The sequence below is a fragment of the Zosterops lateralis genome (genome assembly GCF_965231275.1).
Source record: "Zosterops lateralis genome assembly, chromosome: 4".
In the NCBI taxonomy this organism is placed as follows: domain Eukaryota; kingdom Metazoa; phylum Chordata; class Aves; order Passeriformes; family Zosteropidae; genus Zosterops; species Zosterops lateralis.
The window spans coordinates 42633516-42653775 of NC_139765.1; the positions used below are offsets into that span (position 1 = coordinate 42633516).

Genomic DNA, 20260 nt, shown 5'->3' on the forward strand with positions numbered 1-20260 from the left:
TTGATTTATTTTTTATTCATTCTCTTGACTATGTATAGACACCAAGAATCTAATTTTGTTCTTTTGATATTTCAAATTAAATATGACCTAAAAACAAAAAAGTAAAACTAATTTGAAAACTTAGAGAAACAGAAATTAAGACACCAGTTCATTCTGACCTGAGTGGAAAGAAAGGAATAAATGAAACATTCATGCCACTTCTCATTATCAAGGTGTCTGGAAACAACTGTAGGAAGCTCATTCTACTATGCAAACTCATCCTGACCCAACTAGTTGTTGTGTGTCAATGTAAAGAATTATCATCTCATCTCCTAAAATAAACTGTTGTGGATAATGTTATCTATACCATAAAAGACAGTATTCATTTGTAGAGCTAGATTCACACCAGGGGTTAAATTACAAGACACTAATATAAATTAATAGAAAAGCAGGTAAAGGAGATTACAAATAGAATTTTGCTGAGAAATTTTGCTTTTTTTGCATTATCAGCTGTGGCACTGCATGCAGAGAGTGATACAACTTCACAGGGTACAAGGAGACACCTTCAGCTTGCACTTCACAGATGATTAGAACTTCTATGCAAATAATCCCTGTACAATTCTATACAGATACATAGGTGTTCAATAGGATAATTTTTTCCTTTTCTCTTTTCAAATGACTTTCAAGCCAAAATTATAACATATTAACAGTGATGTATAAACACAACTCTGTAGTAAATGCTTCTTAAACACACAAATTATAAATTTGATAAATCAATATGGTCTAATATTCATTAAATTAATTAAATTAATGCATTTCTGCATTATGCATTTCCCTTCTTTTAAACTGAAAGATCAGTTCACAGAAATCCATGTACAGTCTGACATTCTGAAATGCAGCCTCACTTCAAAGAATATCTGCCTAAGAACAAAAATCAATGTTTTACAATTTCTACCTCATTAACAAAAAAGATTTCAGTATTCAATCTAAGAGAGAAATTTTTGTGAACACTTACACACAGCATTTTAGTACTTGAACATATTCTCACTAGATCCCACAGAAATATATTTCACTCTGATGAGATTTAAAGAGGGTTTTGATGAAAAAGACCTATAACTTTGCATAATATGCTGTACCAAAAAAAAAAAAAAAACAAAAAAACAAAAAAACACCTGGATACTCTAAGTAGTCACACAAATAAAATTAATATTCAATCAATACAAATATGAACCTTAAACAAATGCAGCAAGCTAGAATTCAGTTTACCTCACTCTCTAAGCCACTAATTCATCCTCACCACAAACCAGAACATGCATATGATATAGTTCTGCTCAGAAAAAGAAGTTGAACTTGCTGAATAAAATACTGCTAGTTTAATGTTTTCTGCAACCTCAGAGCCAACCCTTTTCCCTTGTTATGGTTTCTCTGCTCTTAAATTTGAGACCTAGACAACATCAAAGGTCCTCAACTGTCAAATATTTTTAAATAATTACTAAAAAAATTAGAATTATTCTAATCTATTATTTTCTCTAGTTTTTTCACACATCAGATATTATTATTTTTTACACCCATGAGGTAAAATATTAATGTAAATGACAAATCATGTATCAGAGTTCAAAATCTAATGTGAAAGGACAAATATAAGTATACATGTATAATTTCCATAATTCATATAATTCATGCATACAGTATCTATAGCTTTTGTATCAGCAGATATCATATACACTGACATTTTTGTGATTAATGTAGTGCATTAGTTATGATCTACTGTTGCTAAACATGCAATATTAATTTGCTGCAGTATAATGAAAGAATAAAAATTTTAATGGATATCTGAAGATGGAGGTAGTGGAGTGTTTGGTTTGTTTTAAAGATAGATGGTTTTAGAACCAAACATCACAGATGGCAATTTTATCTGAGATTTATGACCATTTCCATTTGTCATCTCCTAGAAGCTGATTCCATCACTTTTGTATTGTGAATCACCAGCTTCTCCCTGCTCCTATGACTTACCCTCTGAGCATGTAGGAGTTAGATCCAGAACAAACATTTCCAGCTGAACTGAGATGCTGTTTAGATGCTGAGATCCTTACCAGTAAATAAGCACTTTTCTTGTTTCAATCCCTCTCTTTAACTGAATATATTCTTTCTCAAATGAGTTGCTGTAGACAAGCTATGTCTACAGAAGTGGAAAACAAAAGTATTAATCCCCTCACACACACTTTTGCCAGCACATATGCACTGCCCTACCCAGGGACATTTTAAAAAGAATTCTTTCACATTCTCCACAAGACTGTATTTAAAACTGCACTTCTAGCTTGAATAAAATAATATTGACAAAACAAATTAAAACTGTGTTGAAAAGTTCATCCATTTCTAAGCAGCATTGTAATTTCACAGCTTCTGGTTACGTCCTTCAAATAAGTTCTCTCCCTTGTTTCCATGTGCAGTCCACAGGAAGAAAAAAAAACCCACAGAAGTATGCAGTCATGGCAAGAGCTCTCCGTGAAGTACGACCATGATTCATTATCATCACATACTAATGGAATATCTCGGTGGAAACACCATAAAGTAATGTTTAAACATCAGCAGTGATTGTTTTATAATGTCTGTAACTACACTGCACACACATCTTTCACTCTCCTGCTTTCCTCTGTTACATGGGTCAAGGACAGTGCTTCCTTTTCTCTGGGACTTTGGAGAGACAGGCTGATCTGGATTTCCCCCCCACACTCAATTTTTTTCCTTCCTGTAGCTGTAAAAGGTGATAGGGAGTTGTACTGGTAAATAAATTTTGTGTGAAAATCTGAAAAAAACCCACAGGTTTTTAGGAAGAAAGTTAAAGCAAAAGGAATTTTCTTCATATTGAAACTTCACTAAGGTTGCATGCAGCATCATGAAAAGTCATTTATTCAAGCATGACTCCTTTATGTAAGGACTTGGGGACCTCTCTACTACTACTCTATAGGAATACCTTTCTGTTATCTCCTGGTTTTGCTAAGAGTCAAGGCAACATTTTTAGTGTTGGAGAGCTACAGTACATCAGCTGTACATGAGAGTGGGACTTTGAGAATATACACTGAAGTCTCCATCACTGGTGAAAAACAAAGTATTACTTCTTTTTCATTCTCATAACTAATTTTTTTTAGAAACAATTTATGGATGATACTTCATGTAGATTTATTGAGAATCATATCATAAGCAGACATAAATGAAAAAATATAAAGAAAGGCATAAAATATCCACTGGAAATGTTTGAGGACGCCATTAAGGAGTTTTGTCTTTTATCTTTTTTAGAATTTGACCCACTTAAGTCCACAGCCTTTGTGTGTGATAAAGCCCCTACAATGCTTCTGACGTCAGAAGAGTTGTGAGGATGACAGCCAAAACTCTGGCCTCTAAGCCACCAGCCTATTCTGGTGAAATCAAAGACAGCTTTAAACTCAGTTTTGAGCTCAGTAAATAAAGATTTAGACCTTTAAGCCTTGACAACAGGGATGACAAAAACAGCCCGCAAAATGACAAGGTTATCTCGATAAAATAAACTCAGCAAACTTTTCTTCAAAATTATATATCATCAGCCTTTCTAAAACTGCTCATGGACTATGTGCAAAAGTGTTTAGGTTGGCTGGAGATTTTATAGGGGTTGTTAAAATGAAAAGAAACTAATTGAAAATTACTTTTGCACTTGATTCTGAGGAATCTAAGTGCCTATATCTGAAATGAGGCATAGGACACTGAGTTCTGACATTGCAAAAGACTGAAACAGAGTTACTTGTGTCAGTTAAATATACCTCCATATTGTTTGCTTTAAAGCAACCCCTCAACCTTTATAATAAAAATCTCTGGTGTTGCAGAAGAGCTGTCTGTGTAAGTGAGCTCAGCAAGGATGAATAACCTTCATTCCAACACTTGGGTACATGCAGGGGGATTATGGTATTGCTTCCCTCCCAAATCCTTATGAAAATAAGATGTTATCATGAAGACTTGCCTTGTAAGTAAAATTGATGTTGGATTATAAATTAGGTGTTACTTCAAAACACATAGCATTAATTCTTCCTATCTGACCTGAGCCACACTGATGCCTCCCCTTCTTTTAAGTTTCTTTTTAGAAGACTCATCTTGGAAATCTTTACTTTCTCAGAAACTTTGGCAACCTATATGAACAAGATATATCCATCAAATCCATAGAGTTTGGCTAGACTGGGAATTGCCACCATTTAGTTGTTAATCCTTGTTATAACTTTTCAGGACTAGACAGATTATAAAAATATTTCTTCTTTGAAGTGCTTCACACTGTTTCGTCAATAGATGTTAGATAATCATTAAAAAGCCAACAGCAAATATTGTGCAACGTGTGCTGGTGCACTGACTTGTCTTGCATTTAATTAGTGAATTAGTTTTGCATGGATTACCACAGTAATCTGAAACTACCTACTGCGACTAAATAAAGCTAAAAGGAAAGAAAAACAGCACATTACCTGACAGAGAGCTGCTGTCCAAGACAATAATCGGAACTTGAGAGATACAGAGCCTTTGTTCAGTTTGAACATTTAAAGACTCTTTGGAGACCTGATTGGCTGATTATCACACATGATGTTTGGACAGTTTATTTTGTGTGACCAATTGCCAAACCAACAAGCATCTCAAATTACTGAGGCGCAAGAGGTTGTGGTGAAGCTCAACATTCAGAACACAATGCCACAGGACATCCTTAGTTTATTAACATAAAAAAATTTGTTTAGGGTATCTTTTACAGCTTCTTTGTCTGACATGCAGGATTTTTCCTTAACATCCTCTTCAGTTTCAAAATTCTATTTAGATGCTATATATAGCCTTAAAAATGAGTACTACTGTCTGGGGAGACCTGAACATAGTTTGTCTAATGCTCTAGGAGTTTAATGCTCTAGGAATCTAATGTTCTAGGAGTTCAGTATATATGGTAAGGCTGGTTAGGAAATTGCCTTTTATAACACACACTAAGCTAAGATCAACATTAATATTATTTTGTTCAATGAATAAAAAGTGCAATAAAAATGCTCTAAAGATCATCAGTAAAAGCTTAAAAGGAAAACTAGAGGCACTTAATGCAACTATCATGTTGCAAAAGTCCAATTTTTTCTCATTTGGACAAAATTGTCCAGCAATTAACAGTAAGTGTGCAATTAACTTAGATGATTTTAGACTGCTCAATTAACAATGAAAGTATAAAATAGTGCATAAGGCTTTATAGAGTAATTAGAAACTTTGTATTAAGAAGCAATGTTATCCATGACAATATTTTAAAAGCTTTTTTGCTCCAGTGTTTTACTGGAGATAATGCAGAATTTACTGTAGAATTCCAAATATTATTTTCCATTATTTCTTGTATTTAAAAAAACTCACTATTTTTGTATAGGGAAAAAAATTTGAATCATCTGCAGAACTGATGACAGAATAAATATATTACAAGATAGGTTGTACCTAAAACCAGATCATACCTTCACTCAAAAACTCTGTGCAATGCTTTTCAAAGTTCACATCAAAAGCCTTTTCTTTTTAAATGCAAAATGTTCTTAACTATTTTGCTGGAAAACCAGGCAAAGGTATGTATGTCTTCACAACTGTTATTTTTTATCAGTCTTACACACCATACTTGCCTTGACCCAAAAAATGATGGAAAGGATGAAACTGCCTGGCCAAAAGAAACAGAAAAACATTGTGATGACTCAGGCTGGAAAATAAATTAAAACTTTCTCTTGTCCTAGATATTCACTATGCAACTGATATTAAAGCCTCAAAGCTCTTGGAAGTGCTTTGTTTGGGAATTTCTGTCCATCTCTGGGACAGATTTTATGGGCAAACTGCTGTTACTTTCACTGCCCACCACTTTGAATGTTCATAGGCAAAAAAGCAATTCTCAGAATAAATTTCTTAATTTATCTGAAAATAATTATGCTAATGATGATCTGCATTTCTAGGACATCTGGCAATCTCACATGAAAAGTAAAACAAAGCCCAGAATTACTGGAAGCTAACCCAATAGGAGACTCGTTTAAAGAAAAAGACCAGCCTAATCATGAGGAAGTATTATCATTTAATTGATCTCTGTATTGTCTAAAATTTTAATTTCAATCTGAAACAGTTCTTTCAGGAAGAATGAAACATACTGGAGATAATACACGGCAATGATAGGTGAGCCTCTAATGCCAAACTGTGAGGAGGATCCTTGCAAGGGCTATTCATCTCAGCACTGAGGACAACAGCAGGAAGGGAACATGTTTGCTGACACATGCACACAAGAAGAGGGCAACAAAGAAAGTCAACCTGGGTTGCTGAACTGTGACAAAAGAGCCTGCAGTGACAGCAATACAACATTTCCTATAATTGGAGTGAAGTAGGAAGGGGGGCATTGTTATTGCTGGACACCTTCTGTTACATTTTGACAACTTGTGTTTAGTCCTGGGTACAGCTCCTCACTTGTGTCAGGAAAGCTGCTCTCCCACACTGCGCCCTTCAATGGCAGGCTCTTCCTTCCACAGGAACCCCATCCCACCCCTGCTAGGGAAAGAGAAAATAACCACTGGCCCCAAAATTTCTGTACCTATGAGAAACAGCTGCAGAAAGATGGATTAACAGCAGGTACCACTGCAATGCCTCTAGGGATGCTGACCACAAAGTCCACATGAACAAGAACAGCACCAACTTGGCATCACAGTGGGGGACCACAGCTGCCTTTTGTCCATTGGCTTCAGAGAGCAATGAGGACTAAAATCTGTGCCTATCCTGTGGCTGAGCTTTTTAAATTCAGGGAACTGAGTATGAGGTAGAAGGTCAGAACTAACAATTAAGCATACTTCTAGGTGACAGAGCTAATTGGCATGGGCATGGGCATGCCAGTGGCAGACAGCTGGCCTGCAGCCCACTCTCAGCTTGAAATTGACAAAACCAAAAGTTAACACACTCTTGGGCTGTTGTCTATTTAAAAACATATCAATATCAAGACAGCTATTACCCAACTCACTATATGAGACTCTATCCAGCAGTGTATTTTGTGAATAGTAATGGCAGTGGAGTTTTACAAATAACATGAATCCAGCTACTCAAGAGCTCCTTGAAGGGTGCCTAGAGCTGGCTCACTTATTGCACCTTGCTGCCCCTTCACACATAGGCACATATTAAATGGAACTATTCCTCCCTGGAAGAGAGCCAGTTACTAAAAGAAGAATTTCTTCTGGGATCATAAGATTAAACTGTTAAAATTGAAGTAAACTCACCATAATCATTTATTCTGGCCACTGACGTGAACTTCAGCTCAGGTATTCTACACACTAGCATCTGCTTCACTATTTCTTTTTAGTAGTAGACACTTGAGAAAAAATAATCTTTGCTGCATATAGTCGAGTGCTACCATTAATACTGCAGCACAACATTTCCTTCTGTCTCAATCCAAGCATCCTTGAAAGAATGCCCCACGTTAGCAGTGGCAATAATACCTAAAGCTATATAGCAGCTTGTTCTAATAAGGGATGTTTGGTGACAAATTGTTTTCCTTTGGTATGAATTTTTACTTTTTTCTTTTTGTATAACTCTCTGCAAAACCTAAGGTGGTAATCTTTTCTCCTACTATATACTATATCTATATATAGTATATATGTATATATATATATATACACTATATACTCTAGATTTACACATTTTAGACAAAATTTAAGCTTGTGATACAGATCTGCAAGATATTCTTTGACTTACACATAATTTGACTTTTTCTCATTTCACATTTTTCTCATCACAACAACATTTTGACATTAAGAGTGTTGACATCTGCATGTGATCTGGATATGTAGGTTTCACTTATAATCAGTGGGCAGAAATTAAGTTCTGGGACATTTCTCCCTGACCTCTTTTAGACATGTAAGCTATAACAAAATGATATTGTGGCCTACAAGTGCCTATATCTCTCCATTATATAAAGTACATCTAGAAAAGTTGTTCAATTATAGACGCATATGCTACTGAACCCAGCCCTATATAAAAAGTTGCAATACAGTTTCTTGGTATTACAGTGGACTGAAAATAATGACCCAGTCCTTTCTTCTAGTTCAGTGTTTTGGGGGAGGTAGGACAAGGGTCTCTGTTGGCTTATTTAGCTCTTACAAAATAAGAAAGTGAAAAATGTGTGCTCTAGATTCTAAAAATGCTTTTTCCATCTTCATCGAAACTGATCCACAGATTAACAGCATGATGTTGAAATCTGAAATTCTGCAATCTTTTCTGTACTATGGAGAAAAACATGTCCAGTTTAGCTGAGTATTGCGCCTCTGAAAAGTATGTGCTGCAAGACCCATATTTTGTCTCTGTGTTTGCAAAATGTGCAATTCAGGACTGTTGCATCACAAACATTTTTGTGGTTCTCATGGCTTCAAAGAAGAAAATTTATGGAAGGTGCAGACAAACTATCTTGTGCTTTGCATACCACAGACAACTATGGTTTTTGAAAACAAATCTTCAGGTCAAGTCTTATGCAAAAAAGCATAAGAAAGAAAATCACTGCCGTGTTAAACAAAATAGTGACAAATTTCATATGTGCAATTTTAATTGACAACTTACTCAATTAAGCTACTGAATAAACCACTCAATTAAAACTTGAAACAATGTTCAATGCCTTACAGAACAACACAGAGGACAACTTACCTTATGTAAAGGCTGGACACTTGCCCAGATCTGCAGAATTGTAGGCATCATTTTTAGAGCCAATTTGTGACTGCATTGATTAAAATTGCTAACAAGACAACAATTTTTATAATGCATGCATTCTTTGTGTCATTTTTTGTGAAATTTTGTGAGATTGTATTTCATAATATCTGAATATGTGGCATTCTGCAGTTCTATAAAAGTACCTGGTATTAACTACAATTTCTTCCAAATGTGAAATAGAGGCAGCAGAATAGATTTGATTCAGGCAACAAAATAGCTAGGGTTGTCTCTGATGATGTAGATACCAAATACGCATCAGGGACTGCTTAACAAAACTTAACAAAAAAAAACCAGGAACTGTTTGCCCAAGATACTGCCAAATCTTGAATTGAATAAGCTCAAGAATTCCATAGCAAATCCCTCTGCAGAACAACAACAAAAAACCCACAAAAAACAAACCAACAAAAAAAAAACCCAAACCCCACAACAACAAACCAGAAGGCAATGTTAATTAAAAGTATTAAAATGCAGCATGAAGTTTTGTTGGCTTAGATAACTACAGAAACACAAGAGCTTGAGTAATTAGACATGCCATAGGGTGTGCCAGTACGCAAGTTTGAGTGTGTCAGGTATGAAGGAAATAAAAATCTGAAAGGTATGTTGCATGTCACATTGCCCAACATCCCAGCTTTTGGGTTGCTTCTTGTCTGTTTCTGAGTAAGCATTTGTTATCGTGGGTAGACTCAAAGGATATTAAGGAGTGAATGGAGAATACCATCAGGAACCATGAATGGAGAACAGCAGGACAAGACCTGCTGTAGCTCAGCAATATGAAATACAGATTTTCTCATCTGCCAACAGGCAGTAACTCTTACCTCTTGTACACCACCTTTAGAATGAGCCAGACACACTGATGGGCTAAAAACCACCTGTGCACAAGTCACAAACAGAGCTTAAAGAAAAACATGAGCAGTTTCCTGCTTACCAACTGATGCATTAACACTCACTGCAATGGTACTGTAATGAAAATATGGTCCCCCACCAGCCCCTTGGTCTGCAAGCCCTCTCCAGCCCTCTCCACCTGCAGACACTGCTTCAGACGGCTCCACAGATTGCCCACTGCCCTCCCTCCACTCCTCCTCTCCCTAATCCCCCAGATTCACCCAGCTGTCTCACTCCTCCTTGCTCTAACAGCTCTAGTAATTCAAAAACTTGCCAGCATACAAAGTCCAAGGTAAGGAAAAACTACTCCACAAATGACTTACAGCTTCTTCATCACAAAATTGGTATTTTAGGTTTCCCCTGGTTCCTTGATTTCCCTTCAGTTGTTCTCACTATCTTGTATTTAAATGTTTCTGTATGAATGCACAGATAATCATACATTAAAAAATGCAATTAAGGCTATTCTGTCAGGGAAGAGTTTAGCTGTGATTATTTGAATATCTTTCTGCTTTAAATAAAGAAGTATAAACTTAGCCACTAACATTCGTACTTTTTTAAAACACTGCAGTAGCTCATAAAAACCAAATATGTTTAAGGCATTAATATATGATGGTAATTTTCCTCTTTTGCTCAGATCATTTTAGATGCTTATAAGAAATCCATTTTTTTGTCTTTTACAAATTATTTGTAAAATAAGTGTATTTTTAAGAGAATAAACTCTTTTTCTAATCAGATCAGATAATGTATGTGAGCTTAATTCAGTGGAACTGAGAGTGTACTGAGTATTAGAAACTAAAGAGAAAAAATGAGACTGAATATTAGAAACTAAAAGGGTGTTTTTCAGAGGTGAGAGGATGCTGTGAGGACATTGCAAAATACAAGCAAAAAGGATACTGAGCTTGAATGCAATAGTACTATTGCCTTTACTAGCATCTTCATTTTTAATGGTATACATATTTTGAAAGCCTGTACCTCTTACTTTTAACTTAGCAATCTTTTTCATTGCACAATTATAATTTTAAGCAAAAAATATTTGTTTCTCACTTGTAAGAAAATGCAAGATGTTCTCCAGCTTGAAAGTTTATAATCTATGTACAGATATATAAGTTGCTAAATATGTACTATCTTTGTTGGAACTTCACTCAATATTTTCATCTGGATTTGGGCCATGATTAAGAGAGGAATTTGAAACAAGTAAGCAGTAAGTGTAGGTATATGCTATAGTGGGAAAATGACAGTTGTACTTGGGTATGTACTACTTAAACAGACAAACATAGTGGGAAAACCACAGTTGTAGTTGGGTATATATTACTTAAACAGATAAGCATAGTGATAAAAATATTCAGCAATTCACAAAGTAATTTTGTTTAAAGACAAGAAGGAGATACAACCCAAACTGATAGAGTGTAGTATAATGTATTTCTACTTTGCCTTGAAGGGCAGCTAAAAACTTTGGCAGCTGGCCAGTTTTCACCCCTGCAGGATCAGCTCTTGACTGTAGCATCTATAAAGCTAAAGCAGGTTTGGCGTGGTTTTTTGTTTGTTTGTTTGTTTGTTTGTTTGTTTGGTTTTTTACAGGTAAAAATCCACACAGATCCTGCCAGCTGAGGGTCCTCAGATGACAGAAACACTTTAGGCAATTTCCAGCAGCCCTGAACACCACAACAACAGAGCACCATTCCCTTACGGCTCACTCACTTTTCCTTTTCACACTCTGGACTAGTCAGTTTCTTCCAAGCCACCCTGAGTAGGTCTATTTGAGACAAATACAACATTTTTAACTGCCACAGGTGAAAGATGCAGACCACTGTACAGTTTCACTGTAGCTCTACAGCAGCAGGTTATTTTAGAGATGGTAACCTTAGCAGTAACACAAACCACCTCCCAAAGGCCAGCCCAATGTCCACAGCAGAACTGCTCCATCTATTCTACTTATGCTGCTGCATTTTAGGATTGAAATTAAAGGCAATGCTTTGACACCTTCACTTTGATGCACAATGGGGTTTTTAGGTAGCTCATGCTCCCATGGCTTTCCTCATAAGCAGAGCAGTGTGTTGCTGCACTGCCCAAGAATTGAAGCCCAGAAGCCTGATAGTTTATATCATGTACCATTCCTTCCTTCTTCCTCTACCTTCAAGACCTTGTGTCTTTTCACTGGTCTGTCACTAGCCTTCCTACTCCTGCTTGAGGAATCACTGCAACACCCTCTGGATATTATCAGTTCTCTGAAAGATTAAAAAAAAATATTAGAAACCATCTTGGATATGCTTTTCTCTCTTTAGGACAAGAGTCTCTCATGGTTCCTGTTTGCAGCAGAAACTAGACAGCCCATTTCTATCATCGGCAGGGCCCAGATGAAGAAATAGATGAAGAAACAAATAGGGATTCCCTCTGTCAAAATCACAGAAGCAGAATAAAATGTGCCTGAGAGATGAGTTCAACCAAATATAAAAGGTTCTGTGCTCAGTGGGGTTTGGTTAAATAAATCAGGTCCAAACTTTTAGGAACACAAACACAAACCATGCCCTTCTCAATGGGGTAACAGAAACAAACACACCAAGTTAATGAACGCAGCAGGGATTGACCAAACAGTTCAAACTCCCCTTTGGAGCAGCACGAAGCAAACAGCCTTAGCCTCTTGGCACAGGAAAACAGAACTTGCTCTGCTTTGCTTGGATGACTAAAAACTTCCTTGATTACTGAAATCATCCGTTCTAAAATGAGAAGCTAAATTTACTATTAAATGCCAACTAAAGATTCATCCATTCAGTTCTGACAGTTCACATGCCAAGTCAAAGTATTGGCACTGAAATGTCTCCTCCAAGCATTTGATTCTGTTGCTTTCGTAGCTGGTCCAAATTTAGCATCTCCTCACACTCCTGTACTGCCAACATCACCCATCAGTACCCCCTACTCCTTCTATGCACCTGGTCATAGAACTGTTCCAAAGAGGTCAAAAGGATCATATGGAAAATACATACACATGTATATATGTTATTTATGGCTGCTTATTACAGGCTGTAAATACCATGCTGCAACACTAGAACTTCCCAAAGCATCAAAACAATATAATTGCACCCTTCCAGAGCTTTCTTCATTTCCCCACTTCACTTCCTAGTATGCACCATGTTGCATATTTCTTCCTATTTTCACATCACCTTGTGTATTTGTGTATAAATATAAATATATATATATATATATACACACACAATTACTATTGGAAAACTACCTACTCACTTATGTGTATTCAGCTCCCACATTGAGAAGTAAATGCTTCCTTTAGACTACACCAGAATGCAAGATTCTCTGCATATAAAACATCTATAACTGCTGTTCAAAATACTCACATAACAGGGTGTTCAACATACAGTTATAATTTCTGTTTTCATATAGTACATGTTCGTTAGAAGAAGGGATTGATTTAAAAGTAGGATTTAAGCTTCAGTTATTAAGAGAGAACAACCTACTTACCCAGGGTCCTGTAACACAGAAATTAGTGAGCCTAATTTAGGTGGCTAATTTAGGTATCACAAGAGTATAGTCTTACATTAAAAAATTATTGTATTTGTACGTCTGGGATAAAACTGGTAAATGAGGAAAAAAAAAAGGAAGAAATTTATAACTACCTTAATAAAGTTAAAAACACATCCTGTATACTTAATAAAACATATAATTCAGTGCAATTCAACTATCAATTTAAGTGTAATAATTCCAAAGTAAGCTTGAATATGACAACTACTATAACTTTGCTAATTTTTCATAAAATACATACAACAACAACAAAAAAATTGTGGCCTCATAGCTAAAATACATTTTCATTGAGAACAATACAATTTAAGTCACCTATTACATACACAATATTTCAGCAATGCTGACGTGTATCCAGAACTGCAAGCTTATTACCCAATTAAGCAATAACATCTTGTTTCATTAACGCCTGTGTATGCTATTACACTCAAAAGAAGAATCTATTTTAATTGTGGAAAGAACAAGCTTTTGTATCCTATTATAATACTATTCATCAACATCAAAAAGCTTCCTATAGTCTACAATTAGAGTAAAGAAATCATAAAAGCAAAGGCCAATACTCTCTATTCCTTTCTCAAAAAAAAAAAAAAAAATTAAAAATCAGAAGATAACTAAAACCTGCTCTGACTGAAAACATGACATGTCATTCCACTTCTCTTAGGTTGAAGATATCTACCTCTGTGAAACTCCTCAAAACACTATTTTCTCAGGTTGATGTGTTCTCCCATCTACTCTGTTTCCACCTTCTAATGTGTCATTCTTCCAAAGCTAGATTTTTTCTGTGCCCTAATAATGACACTTAAAAGGCAGAATTAAAAACGATAATGATTAAAAGTATAAACATTTTTAACTCTAAATATAAAAATAGCACAGTAAAACATCAGTACTGGTAACTATGGAGAAGCATTATCTGTATCATATGAAAGGTGTCCTACAAGCGACAACTGCAGCTGGCAGTTTCAAGTTTTAGTGTGGAAAACCAGGTATGCTAGTAGGATGAGCAGAGTAGAATACTAACTTGCTACTGTATCTTGGTTTTCATTCTAATAAATAGGGAGAAGAACAAAGTTCTCACCAAAATAAAGACAGGAATGGCAGAGAAGATGGACACATTAAAGCACTTATTTGGAAATAGAGAAATCATTTTGGTAATCATTATGAGAAATAATTTCCATTTAACCTAATCAGGCAAGTCAAAGCAAGCGATCAAAAAGACTAAATAATGGAGTCTTAAGAAGCAGTGAAAGAGTCTCTCCAGCCATTACTGGGTGTAAACCATGACTAATCCCTTATAATCCAGTAGAACTACACCACAGGAAGGGAGCTCAAGCGTGGACCTGGAGTCAGAGAAAGAGGAAATGCCAATCAAGCAACACTGACATATTAATTGACTGATAGAAATCACCATGGTGTTTTAGGTGTCACTTTAAAATGCCCTTCCCAGATTTCTCTACCTCACATGAGCTTGGCCCTTTCATTCATTAGCTCAAAACCCACTTTCATTATTTTCATAGAGCTAAAACTGAAACAGACCAAACACAGGCCATGCAAGGCACTCATAATGTTCTAATGTTGTTATGTATCAACGAGGAGATAAACTAAATTGAAATAATGCACCCCTATTTCCAGCATAACTACAACAAAACATCTCTTTTTGAATAACTACGTAAGAAAAACATGAGAAAAAAACCTTACCTTATGACTCTAGCCAGCATAATTGTATCTGCACAAGAAAAAGAAAACCGGTTCTCTTTTCTTCTATTCTTCACAAATATAAAGCATACTTTATGCTCTGTAAATACAGGCTATTATGGCATATTCTTTTCTACCTATTTTCTTTATATATACAACCCAGAGGTCCAAAAACACAAAAGCTTTTTTCATTCCTTGCTAAAATATGTTGTTGTGGTTTCTAATCATGTGCTATTGAATCCTCTGATTTGCCTTTTGTAGTGCTGGTGAGAAGGGAAAGAGGCTGCCTAATGGAAGATAAGGAGTTAGGATCCCTGTGTCATAAAACAAATAGAGATCTTAAAAATTCCTCAGGACAGAAAGAAACCCTTTAGTTTAGCGCTATGTACAAATTATTATAAAGATAAACCTTCTACAAAGGGGCTGGTAATAGGATGATAGGCCCATTGCTGCCTTCAGCTTCCAGCAGCAATGTCCTTCCACAGTCTATTCAGCTCTCTCCACCTGCTCCCAGATGCAACTTTCTTGCTCAACCTTATTGAATCTTTGTCCTAGGCACACTCTGGTTTTGAAACCAGTCTTCAGTTCTAGTTGCAGTATATATTTCAACAACTTTCATTTCTACCATCAGCAGGAGGCACTTGCTGAAAACACAGGGTCCACTATCCAGATTCAGACCCAAATCCACCCCCAGCAGAGAATGAAAAAGCAAATAAATTCTAGAAAAGATCTTTGCATTGGAATGCATACTCAGCAAAGGCTGAATTATCAAGGAATTTAGCACATAAAATTCTGACTGTTAAGAAACCAGACACTTACATTGCCAAGGGGAGTTTTTTTGCATCATTAGGTTGCTCTTTTCTTGGCTTCTTTTGTGAACCTGCCCTGAGGGCCATATCAAAAATGCAAACTATAGGAGCTCAATCTAGTAATGACAACTCCTATGGCATTTTAATTCAATAGCACAGGTAACTGCTGAAATATCCCATATTTTTAGGTTCAAATTTTCATCTCTTGATAAGGTCAGCAAAGAAAAGCAGCTATGTCTCTCAGAAGCCAAAACTGTTAAATCTGATAGTTTAAACAAAGTCTTGTATCACTTCAAAACTTCTCACCTTCATCACCAAGTATTTAGATTGTTTTCCCAGAGATTGGAAAAGAATACCACGCACAACCTAATTTCAAATGGTTTAAAAAGCTACTTCAATACAATTAATTACAAAAGCATATGCTCGAAGTGAGCATATGCTCATTTCCCTGTCTGAAGTACTCATCAAATACGTTGCAGTAGGAACTAGATTTGTTAAAAAAAATCAAACACACACTTTGCATATATGCTGTGGCCATTTTTGTCAGCATAAAAATGCACTTTTTGGTTACTTTCTTCACATGTTTTTAGAACTTTAAAATAAATACTTGTTCTTAGTATTTCTTGATTTCAGAACACACAACCTGAAAACTAAAGCTCCGAAGGTGACACTATGAGGTTAAAACTTACACAACAGATAAATTGAGATTTCATCTTATTTTGTCTCTTTTTTGTTTGTACCATAGACTCCAAGTATATCGAAGTGCTGAGTTGCAAGTATGAATGTTAAAACCTTAATTAACCTATTTCTATGGGGAAAAAAAACTCTATCTTTTGAGATGATGAACTGCTGTTTTGTGACTGATTTTACTAATTTCAATCAAAACAGTAGACCATATGGAAGAGGCAGTGTACCTCATTGCACTGTCATTACCACCACTGCAGTGACAGAAATGCTGAAGTTCTTTGAAGCCAAGCACATTTTGAACACCATCACGACTCTTGTATGTGCTATCCCTAGGTGACAAATTTGGAAGTGTTGTCAACAGTTTGCCAACCCTGAGGCCACATGATAGAAAAGGCACTACACAATGGTCAACCCTGAAGCTGCAGCAGGAGTCTCTGCTTGCAGGTGTGGGAAGATGAGCGACTCTGAAGGACCAGAACTATTAAAACATATAAATAAGAAAAGCTATGAAATACAGTTTTTCTGAGTCACCTTTTGTGCAACATGCTTTCTGAACCTTGATCATCACCTACACATGAGTTTTCCACTGGAAAACCTTAAAGAAAGATAAAAGTGAAATAACTACCAAGCTTGCTGTCAAAACAACTGGAAATTGTTACTTTGGAGGATACAAATATTCACACTGAAAGAAAAAACCCACACTTTTTAAACAATCTTGCATGTTTGGGCAACTCCAGTCTGCAGAGTTTTATCCTTCTACTGGTTTTTGTTGAGTCTGGTACTGTCTTTATCTTTCATAGTAAGCATATGAAAATAACGACAAATCCACCTATTCTCATATATTTAATCTTCTACAATGTTTGGGCATCCTGTGGCTTGTTGACAGGTGATTTAAAAGGACAAGTTTCCCGCAGTCTAAAGTTTGTAGCCAATTTTGTATGATTTACACTATTATTCAAAGAACTGCTTTCTTGTTGGATGGAACTGAAATACATTCAATAGCTAACGTTCAATAATCATGATACCAAGATGAAAGAAAATGCATCAGCACTAAATTAAAAAAAAAAAAATCCAGCTTAAGTTTGTTCTCTAGTGCTTTCTGACTTTACGAATTACCATTAATTCCTTTTTATAAGATCTTAAGTCTTATAACAACAAAGGAAAAGAGTATATTGTGATAAGGCTCAACTCTTTTCCATTATTTTCCTCCTTCACTTTTGGAAACCTTGTAAAGTGGCCTAGTCATGTTCATATCCTTTTGGAAACGCTTATCATTTTTATCAGCTCTTCATGGAAACCTCTTCATTTACATCAAGCTCTGCACATAGATGTTGTAAGACAGAAGAGCACTGTGTTCCAAAAATAAAAAAATGTTAGCATGGAACTGGAAGCTTGACCTTGAAAACGTATAAAGGAACTACTTAAAGACAACACATTAACTAAAACTGAAATCTACAAAAGGAGCTAATAATGATGAATCTGCCTCCTCACCACCATCCCTCATCTCCCCCCCCAAAAAAAAGACTGTGAATTAAAAATCTTAAGATTACAAAGATAAAAACAGAGCAATGAAGACTGTCACTCTTTCTAGTTCATCAGCCACTGTGACCTAGTTAGATAACCCTTTGCTCTTCACTAAGAGTTTAAAAAGATTTTGATTGCTTGACCATAAGACCAAGAAATATAAAAAAATATTGGAGAGATCGCAAAGCCAAATAGAGCTCCACAGTCAGTTTGTCCAACATCTTCTACTCCTTAAGTCATGGAATACTGTCTCCTTACTCTGGTAGCCAAATTACTTTTGTTTGAATACTGGAACTTTTCTTCAAATGTTCCAAGATTCACAATAAAATTAGAGAAGTTGGCCCAACAGATCACAAATACACGCAAGTCAAGGAATGCAGGTCTGGACTGAGATGTGGGACTCAGCCAGTTCCTCGTATTCATTTGACACATAAAACAGTTGGTCAATGACATCATATTTTCCTATCTAACCTCCTCCTTGGTGCTGTGCAAACATTATGCCATATATATATTACACAAACAGACACAGAAACATTCTCTATCAATGATTTATAGGTATGACCTTACTGTTTTAATAAAACTCAAAAGATAATTACATTTTTGCAATTATATCAACCTTGAAACATAAAATTCATTTAACAATCAGATTATTTGGACAGCCCAAGAACCTTCTTCTTGATTCTCACACAAAAAATTGACAGCTTAAATTCAGGCAAACAGAGTTAAGGGATACAATTTAATTGAAAATTATATTCAGATACCATCCTTGCTAAAGCAAACTTCTCCTTGAGAAAAATGCAACTCTTCATGTGATTCCAAAATGGGAAATAAAATCAGATAAGTCATAGCCTCTTTCCTTGAAATAAAATGGGTCCAATAATAACCATATTTACTGGAAATAAAGCCACCTCCTCATTGCAAAAAGCAGAAAATATAATTTACTTAAGAAATAAAAGATACCAGAGAGGACTTTTTTCCAAAATAATGAAAAAAGAAAAGCACGGAGTGCCAGAGAAAAAATATCAAGAAATAGAAGTATGATGTAGTGAATCACATCCAAGAAAGAAGAGTAATGAAAGAAAAACACTTTTAAAAAACACCAGCTTGTGATTCACGAAATGTTTTTTTTCTCTCCCTTAACTTGCCTCTCCATGAATTTAGGCTGTCCAAAGATCTGCCCTGATAAAACTTGGATTCTAGAATAAGAATTCTGACATAGCAAGAGCTGAGTGTGCTTAAATACAATATACACTACAGAGAAATGACAGATGAAATTAGGTTAAAGAGCTGGAAGGAAACTTTTAAAATATACTATTAACAATGCATTTATTTACAATGAAAATTGCTGAAGAAGAATTCCTTCACTCCTTACTGCAGCTGCAGAGCTACAGTATTTAAGTACACTCTAGGGTTTTTTTGATATTTCCTTTGGTAATATTTCAAAGTCTCCTCCTATACATGTAAAATACCTGTTCAGATCAGTATATCACTACACAATCCAAAGAGTTTTCCTATCTATAAAATGTGTTAATCTGGTTTTCCACCATCCATAAAGACTTTCCATGAAGACCACAGTTCATATTTAGGCTATTCTTCATCTTCATGATATAAATAAAACGTTTTGTTTGCTACCAAACTTATTTAAAGCTGCAATAAAATAAAAACCATAACCTCCAGCCACCCCTCTGCCTATTCAAAATGATCAACTGTTTTGCTTTGAAGCCACTTACATTGTAAACTCTACACTGCAAAATAAGGTAGCTGGGCCCTTAGAGATACCTGGAGTTACAGTTCTGTAATGAATTTCAAAAATAATAGAAACATCTGTAGTATAATCTCTTCCCTAAATTTATTCCATCATGTAGAAGGAGTTCAGTGCTCAGGCTCAAGGACACTATTCAAAGTTAGCAGACAATAATACAAGGAGAGAAGAGAAAGCTGATTTTAAAAAAAGAAGGGAATCACATTATTTCCATATTTAATACTTGAACATAAAAGTATAGATCACTTTTATTGAATTACTTGTCAGTTTCCTCCTTCTTTTAAATATAAGTGTACACCCCTCTGTCTCAATGACTAAATTTTCTGTCATGATTCATCTAGGCAGAGCTAAGGCCCTCCAGTTGTCGGCTCAGTTGGTGTGTGATTAAGTTTATGGCCCCATTCCTGCAACGGAAGCTGCAAACACCTTTTCATTACTATTTGATCAGTAACTTGAGAGCCACAGATGGGAGCCACTATGGAAACATGAGTGATTATTATGGAGACAAAAAAAGCAAGAATGGGTACCTTCATGAGGCACCACCTTTCTTTAGTTTTTCTCTTTTTCCCAAAACAGCTTTCAACAGCAATTTCAGTAAGACTCCTTTACTGAAAGCTCAGGCTGGCACCGGAAAATCCAGGTACCCGCAAATGTTTTTCTG

General features: G+C 35.7%; 1 protein-coding gene across 2 annotated transcripts in view; it reads right to left on the reverse strand.

Moving 5' to 3' along the window:
• SLC16A7 (solute carrier family 16 member 7) overlaps window positions 1-20260 on the reverse strand; it is an 81672-nt gene that overhangs the window by 60084 nt on the left and 1328 nt on the right. The window contains exon 1 of one of the 2 annotated variants that reach the window (XM_083859269.1): window positions 4461-4479. The exons of the other annotated variant lie outside the window; for it this stretch is intronic. The gene's annotated coding sequence lies outside the window, so the exon portion shown is untranslated. Of the gene's footprint in view, window positions 1-4460; window positions 4480-20260 lie in introns of those variants that run through there. 2 annotated transcript variants of the gene reach the window in all.